Source organism: Ovis canadensis, chromosome 4, assembly GCF_042477335.2.
Source record: "Ovis canadensis isolate MfBH-ARS-UI-01 breed Bighorn chromosome 4, ARS-UI_OviCan_v2, whole genome shotgun sequence".
Classification (NCBI taxonomy): domain Eukaryota; kingdom Metazoa; phylum Chordata; class Mammalia; order Artiodactyla; family Bovidae; genus Ovis; species Ovis canadensis.
In genome coordinates, this window is record NC_091248.1 from 74,624,979 (window position 1) to 74,631,877 (window position 6,899).

At 32.7% G+C, this 6,899-nt stretch overlaps 1 protein-coding gene across 2 annotated transcripts in view; it reads right to left on the reverse strand.

Moving 5' to 3' along the window:
• GPR141 (G protein-coupled receptor 141) overlaps nucleotides 1-2,050 on the reverse strand; it is a 65,775-nt gene extending 63,725 nt beyond the window's left edge. Inside the window, exons 1-2 of one of the 2 annotated variants that reach the window (XM_069588022.1) lie at nucleotides 1,837-2,025; nucleotides 830-872 (exon numbers count right to left, since the gene is read on the reverse strand). The gene's annotated coding sequence lies outside the window, so the exon portion shown is untranslated. Of the gene's footprint in view, nucleotides 1-829; nucleotides 873-1,836 lie in introns of both variants that reach the window. The other variant, XM_069588021.1, reaches the window with a different exon arrangement.
• Nucleotides 2,051-6,899: the final 4,849 nt, after the last annotated feature.

The following is a 6,899-nucleotide window of genomic DNA, read 5'->3' on the forward strand; positions in this document are numbered from 1 at the left end:
CATTCATTCATCCTTTCATTCATTTATATACTCATTCCAGAGATGTTGAATAGTCAGTATGTCACAAACACCATTCCAGAATGTGTGCTCAGTTACTCAGTTGGTTCCGATTCCAGTCAGGCGACTCCATGGACTGGAGCCCAGCAGGCTTCTCTGTTCATGGGACTTCCCAGGTAAAAATACTGGAGTATGTTGCCATTTACTACTCCTCGTATCTTCACCCTGGGATTGAACCTGCATCTCTTGTGCGTCCTGCATTGGCAGGTCGATTCTTTACCACTGTGCCACCTGGGAAGTTCCATTCCAGACAGAATACAAAGATTTTTTTTAAAAAATCATCCTAAAAGAATGATTTCCTGCTCTTAAGGAAATCTGTGGAAGTTTGTTTCCCATTAAAAAAATACATACTTACAAACACTCAGATTTTTGTATACAATATTAGGGGATTGGTGAACTACCTTAAAGTATCATTCATGAACTCCTTTGGGGTCACATGAGTGAGTCTATATCTTCCATTTTATAATTGTTAAAAATCATTCCCAAGAATCAGAACTGGAAAATTATGGCCTTGAAGCCAGATCTGGTACCTTTCTCCTTCTTTATAGCCTGACGTAAGAATGGCTTTTACATTTTCAAATAGTTACATTTTAAACAGTTATGTAAGAGTCTGTACATTATCTTCAATTTTACCTATTGACTTGCAGAACCTAAATTATTCACTTTCTAGTCCCTATAGAAAAAAATTGCCAATCCTTGCTTCCAAATGGTTAGAAAATATTTTTCAAATCACTCAGCCAGTTACTATAAAATAGAGGACTAGGATTCATACCTGATTCATACTTGATTTCTCATCCATTGGTCTCTCATTATTCCTGTTGATAATTAAAATATTGACTAACATTGATTGAATTAAACCCAATAAAAAGAAAACAAGAAATTATATACTTGGAGTACTTAATAAACAATTTCCTAGATAAATAATTGGACATTTTTCAGGAAGTTGAAATCCAGAGAACTTAGTGACCTACCCAAAATCCTCACAAATTTGTTAAAGAAGCAAGACTAAGCTCTCAAACTCAGATTGTGTGTTACTTGTTTTTTTGCTTTGAATATTTTCTATTCCACATGTTTGAAATGTAATACTTTTTGTAAACAGAAATAGTGGTATGGAAGGAATTTACTTAAAGCAAAATACTTGAACAGATGCTATTGTTAACTTCTAATTAAGTGATTTTTAACGTTATTTTCAGATTATTCTGTAATGTAGTACTATAAACATGAAATACAAAGAATTATAATAACTATTATTACAAAATCACATGTGCTATTTTGAATATATTCTTTTAGAAATTTCAAAGTACCTAATTACTACTGATTTCTTCTATCAGTTAGGGTTGCCAGAATGGTTTCAAAGTATGTATGACAATATTACCAATGATAGAGTTTAAAGATTTTCATAATAAAAATACTAAAACTGCTTCAAAGATAAACATTTGAATACTATTTGAAAACAATACCAGATTCCTTAAAGACTTCTTATATGACGTTTTTAGCCAGAATTCTTTTTTTTTTTTCCAACACATTCTGAGAACATTTTTGTTCATATTTAAGCCCTAATAAAAATTGAGTGTCACACTCAGCATCATGTGTACTACACAAGAAGAACAGATCAATTCTTTCTAAAATGAGGAGTTGTGGTCAGTGTAAATAAACTCGTTTTTTTACAGTAAGACTGTGTGGAGATTCTGAATTTGAACAGTGTTGGCAAGTCCAGCATGCTCTCTTTATGGGTAACCTCCATATATGTGCCCCCCAGCTCAAACCTTTTGCACTTACCTGAATAAGACAGATTTCCCAGGGAAATGTGCAGAGTTGGGCCACCTGACAGACTTCCAAATAGAATTCTTTTTTAATAACAAGGCTGCCTGGGCATTTCCCTGGCCTGCAAGCACTCACACAGCCTAGACAGTTCACCAAACAAAAGGAAGCTAGTGTTTTAAGTTCTGCAGAGAATCACCAGCAACCACAAAACCTCAAGATCATTTCAGACACATTAGTATTGAAAAACCAAGTTCTTAAAAATGAACACCAAGTTGCAAAATTACAGGAAGGGCAACTGTCAAATATTTTTTAAGGTTTTAGGACTACTATGAGAATCCATTTTTAAAAAGTAGTCAAACTGAATTTTGTAGAGAATGGGAAGTGGGGGAAGACAGTGATATTATCAAAACTGAAAAGAAGAGATGAAGTCCGTGCTGTGGGATTACTACTCTCATAATGTATTTCAGTGATTATCTCTGTCATTGTATATAATATTGACTACAATATGACACTAACTTCAGCTCATTTACTTAGAGTTAAGAAAGAAAATATTAGAATGATAGTCTATTAAAGTGCTAGAAGAGGGAAGTGTGTCTGTTCACAGCCTCATTTTTTAGACCCTTAACATTATCCTCATAAGAAACCATACATACAATCATAAAGCTATATTGCAAATATTGAAGGTATATAAGTTCCTCAAACTGCTCTAACTTGCCTGTCATTTTATGCCACACTATGTATGTGTGCATTCTCAGTTGTGCTCAACTCTTTGTGATATCATGGACTGTATAGCCTGCCAGGTTCCTCTGTTCATGAAATTATCCAGGCAAGAATACTGGAGTGGGTTGCTATTTCCTTCTCCAGGGGATCTTCCCGAACCAGGTATCAAACCTGTAAATTAATATTTTATAAATACTATATCTTGTAAATCATATAATAGTATATAGATATCTGTGAATTTAAAATGCTAATTTATTAAATATCAATATTTTAAACACCACTCCAATTTTTAAACTCTAATTTAACATTTCTCTATTTAAAAAAATTATGGGAGCATCAAACTTGTACCATCCCTGAGTTTTCTCTACTTTAAAGGCCCTAATTAGAATTATGAGTTTGGTTATTTCATATAATTTCTGGTGTCCTTTGCAGTGTTGGAACACTAATATTTTAGGCAAACATTTTTCAGTTCTTCTTATTGTTCACATTTCTAATTTCAAACATAATGCTACAAATACACCTGATTTTGTTTTTTTTAATCACAAGGGAAATATTTTACATCTGGAAAATCTTCAGCTTCAGCAGCTGTGCACCATTTGTGTCACAGGAATAAAAATGTTACATGCTTCAAAATAACTCATGCTGAAGAAATTTCAATTTTCAGTAATGGTAGAGAAGACTGTTTTAGATAAACTCACCCTCTGAGAACAGCCCCAAACAAACGGATAGAATATAAGTTTATTGGTTTCAACACTTCAGAAAGCTGGCCAGGCAGTGAGAACCTGAAGAAACCAAATCCCCAGAAGAAAAGAAATGCAAAAGGTGACCCTCATTTTTTATTCTCTTTTTTACTCAAGGCGCTCCTGTTTGTAACTGGCTACTCAGAAGCAGAAAAATCAAGCAGGAAGGGGTAGCTAGGAAGCTCAGAAGTGAAGGATACTTGGGGTAGGGAGAAAAATTAGAGCCTAGAAATTACCAAGGAGGTGGTACCTTTATAGTCACCCTAGGTTGCAGGTGGAACCCCTGCACGGCTATATCTCAGGAGAAGGCATTAACTAGAAATACTGTGCCATCACAAGATTGAAGCTCAATTTAAATCAACTAAATTAGTTGTTATTGTTTAGTTGCTAAGTCGTGTCAGACTCTTTTGTGACCCCATGGACTATAGCCCATCAGACTCCTCTATCCATGGGATTTCCCAGGCAAGGATACTGGAGTAGGTTGCCTTTTCCTTCTCCCAAGGTACTAAATCAGTAGGTGCAGTAATTAGATAATCATTGAGCAGATTAGGGAATTTAGCACCACTATAACAGCCTACATCTACATCCAGATCAACAAGTTTGCTCTCAGATTTTTTATGCACAATGTCCAAATTTCAATAAATATTAATAGGCATGTCAGAAGATAAGATTAAATAACCAAAATCATGAAAATAAATAGAAGATAGAAACAGATGCGCAAGGAGATAAAGGATTGAGGGACTTTAACTGTGATCAATAGCGAGAAGAAATTAGGTAAAATATAGAGGATTTATATTTTATACTGGAATCTATCTCTTAAAATCAAATGGAAAATTTGAAATTAAAAGATAAGGTAGCTAAAATTAAATACCCAACTTGTAGGGACTAAGAGAAAATTAGACCCAGAAGATGAAAATTAGTTCAATAGAACACATCAGGTTGAAGAACAGGGAAGCAGAAAAAAGACACAGGAAAAGGTGTTTTTTAAATGTAAAAGACAAACAGAAATGTTCTAACATCCCCATAATTGGTGTCCTAAGAAAGAGAGGAAAGAATTGGGCAGAAACAATGTTTAAAGAGGTAATAAATTTAAATATTAAATAATTTAAAAAACACATAGACTTCAGAAGCATTATGTCCTTCAAGCAGGACAGAAATGAAGAAAGTTTGCACCTAGTTGTATCTAGAAAAATTGCTAACAACCAAAACCAAAATCAAACAATCATCTTAAAATCAATTTGAAGGGGAAAATTATTTTTTAAAGAGCAACCATAAAAGTAAAAATAAACTTCCCTACAATGAAACCCAAAAGAAAGGAAAGAACACCTTCAAAACTATGAAAGAAAATTACTACCAATTTAAAACTCCTTATTCGATGAATATATTAATTATCTTGAAGACAATATATAACATTTCTGGATCAATCAAAATTGAGGTAATTTAAAACCTGCAGACATTTATAACCTGCTAAGGGAATGAGCAGAAGTTGTTCACGAAGAGCAAAAGTGTATCCAAGATGGAAGTCAGTAATGCATGTAGAAAGGAAGAAGCGAAACAAGGAGTAAATATGGGTAAACCTAAATAAATATTGAAGATATATGGTAACAATAATTATAATGCTTTGTGAGTTTCAAAATATAGGGAAAACAAAATATGTGCTCAGTTGTTCAGTCGTGTCTGACTCTTCACAACCCCATGGGCTGTACCCTGCCAGGCTCCTCTGTCCATGGAATTTCCCAGGCAAGAATACTGGAGTGGGTTGCCATCTTCTACCCAGGGGATCTCCCCCAACGCAAGATCATCCTGACCCAGGGATCAAACCCACGTCTCTTGCATGGGCAGAACAATTCTTTACAACTGAGCCACCTGGGAAGTCTGAGAACCAAAATACATGACAATATTAGAATAAAACATGAGAAAAGGTAAATTCAATGAAAGTGTCCTAACACCTCTGCATCTTCTTGGTGGTGGTAAAAACACTAATGTATTTCAAATTGTAATCAGTCTAGAATACTCATTGTAATCTCTGGGGTAGCCACTAAAAGAATAACAATAGAACATATAATTAACTAGATAATATAGAAGAAATGATAAAAATATTAATCAAAAAAATGCTCAAAGCAAAGGAAAAGACATCGAGAATGGGTTGACAAGTATGAAATGAAGGGTAAGAGGGTAACTTTAAAACCCTTAATATAATATGTAAATAAGTGAGCAGTCAAAAACAAAAATTTTTAGATCAGATGAAAAAACCACATGCAACTTAATGTTGATTAAGAGAGACACACCGAAAATGCAGCAACACAAAAAAATCTAAAATAAAAGATAAAATATATGTAAAATGAAAAAAGTATTTTAAAGAAATTCAGTATAGCTATATATTTATATAGAGAGAAGTTAGATAATAAGGTAAGAGACATTACTGGCAATAAACAATGAGAATTTCATTATAACGAATGGCACAATCTTTCTAAAATATTACAATTCTAAGTTTATTGCACTTAATAGTGCAGTTTCTAAATATATAATGACACAACTAAAGGAAATATGACACAACTAAAAAGAAAATGGACAAACCCATTATCATAGGGAGATTTTAACAGCTATCTCTTAGTAATTGATAGACCAATAAGACATTAATTCCATGTGAATATAACAGATTTTTAACAATGCCATCAATAAATGACCTAATTTACATACTCTATACCCAGCAAAAGCAAAATTCATATCAAATATCAATTAGCTAAGTGATAGGTATAAGACAAACCTCAACAAAGATCTAAAAACTAAAATTATGCAGAATACATTTTCTGACAATAGTACAATTAGGTTAGAAATCAATAAAAAAGGTAATATTAAAACCTTCTCATGTTTGAAAATTACTTGATATAATTACTTTTAAATAATTCAAAGCTAAAAAAATGAATACAATGAAAATCAGCAAATTTTTCTTTGAATGGTAATTAAAACTAAATTTGTCAAATATTTCAGAACACAACTAACACCATACTTAAATGCTTATAGTAGGAATGAAGCTGAAAATGAATTCTCTAAGCATCCAGCTCCATGAGTTAAAATAAATCTACAGAGAGCAAATGGAAACAGATAATAAAAATAAAAACAAAAGTCACTAAAATATAAAACAAACATGCACTAGAGGAAATCAATCTAAAAGTTGATTTTTTTTTTAAGTTGGTTTTAAAATCTGATAAATCCCTGAAAAACAGGTCAAGAAGAAAGTAAAGAGGTCATAAAACACCAATATCAAGAATGAGTTTTTTCAAAGGAGAGATTTAAGTATAGATCCCACAGCTAAGAAAATGAAAACAAGAGACTGTCATAAAAGTTTCAGGGTAATAATTTCAATAAAATAATTAAAAGGTTTAAAATGTCATAATTTTCCCAAACTGCTGAAATGCCACAAGAAGAAGGATAAAATATGAACAGTTTAATATGTAGTAAAGAAACTGAATCTGTAACTAAAATGCTTTGAAAAAAAATTTCCAAGCCTGGTAGTTTTACTAGTGAATTCCTCCAAACATTTAGAAATGAAATCAATCTTACATACACTATTCCAGAGACAGAAAAAGAGGAAAACTTCCCAAGTCATCTTTTGAG